The sequence below is a fragment of the Engraulis encrasicolus genome, chromosome 12, assembly GCF_034702125.1.
Source record: "Engraulis encrasicolus isolate BLACKSEA-1 chromosome 12, IST_EnEncr_1.0, whole genome shotgun sequence".
Lineage (NCBI taxonomy): Eukaryota > Metazoa > Chordata > Actinopteri > Clupeiformes > Engraulidae > Engraulis > Engraulis encrasicolus.
The window spans coordinates 53,552,473-53,553,287 of record NC_085868.1 but is presented as its reverse complement, the minus strand read 5'-3'; positions in this window follow the sequence as shown (position 1 = coordinate 53,553,287).

Genomic DNA, 815 nt, shown 5'->3' with positions numbered 1-815 from the left:
ATAGACAGGGAGAGAGAGAGAGAGAAAAATAGAGGTGAGTGAGTCCAGTACCTGACCACAGTGACAGATGAAGGCATGCGGAGGCGAGGAGACAAGAGGAGAGGAGAACACGGAGCTAAGTTTAGATGTTATGTCTGGTCATAAGAGACACTGCAGTGAGTGTCTGGTTGAGTGTGCATGTGCGTGTACTGTAGGTGTGTGAGTGTGTCCTGTATACGTGTACTCTGTGTGTGTGTGTGTGTGTGTGTGTGTGTGTGTGTGTGTGTGTGTGTGCTTGCTGAGAAGTTGCAGTGTATTGGCTGCAGCATGTTTCAATGGACTTGGACGCCTTTAGAGTGCCCTGCTGTCACTCACATGCCCATAGTTTTAAAGGTGAACTGTGCAGGAAATGGTCAAAAAAGGTGCTATGCTGCTCATTGAAACTGGGTTACCTATTGTCAAATTTGATCTTTTCATGAAAGTTTACTAAGTAATAAACTAATATTTTCTAGTATGGCCCAAGTATAGTCATTTTTGCAGCTAAAAATGGCTATTTCTGGAAAATCAAAATGGCGGACCATGGAGAAGATCATGTATGAAAAGTGTATTTTTTCCCCCTAGTCATAATGAACACGTAGAATTTCATGGTGGTGGTAAGTATTCATGAAAAAGGAAACATTTGTGAATGGGCAGCATGAATTCTGAAAATAAACAACTAAACATCTTACACAGTGTACCTTTAAAATAAGGGTTTTTTTTACATGTTCAACATTCTTACTTTCTCTCTAGTCCCCAGTTCCTCACTTTACCAACTTGAAGTCCGTCTCACCATGCCA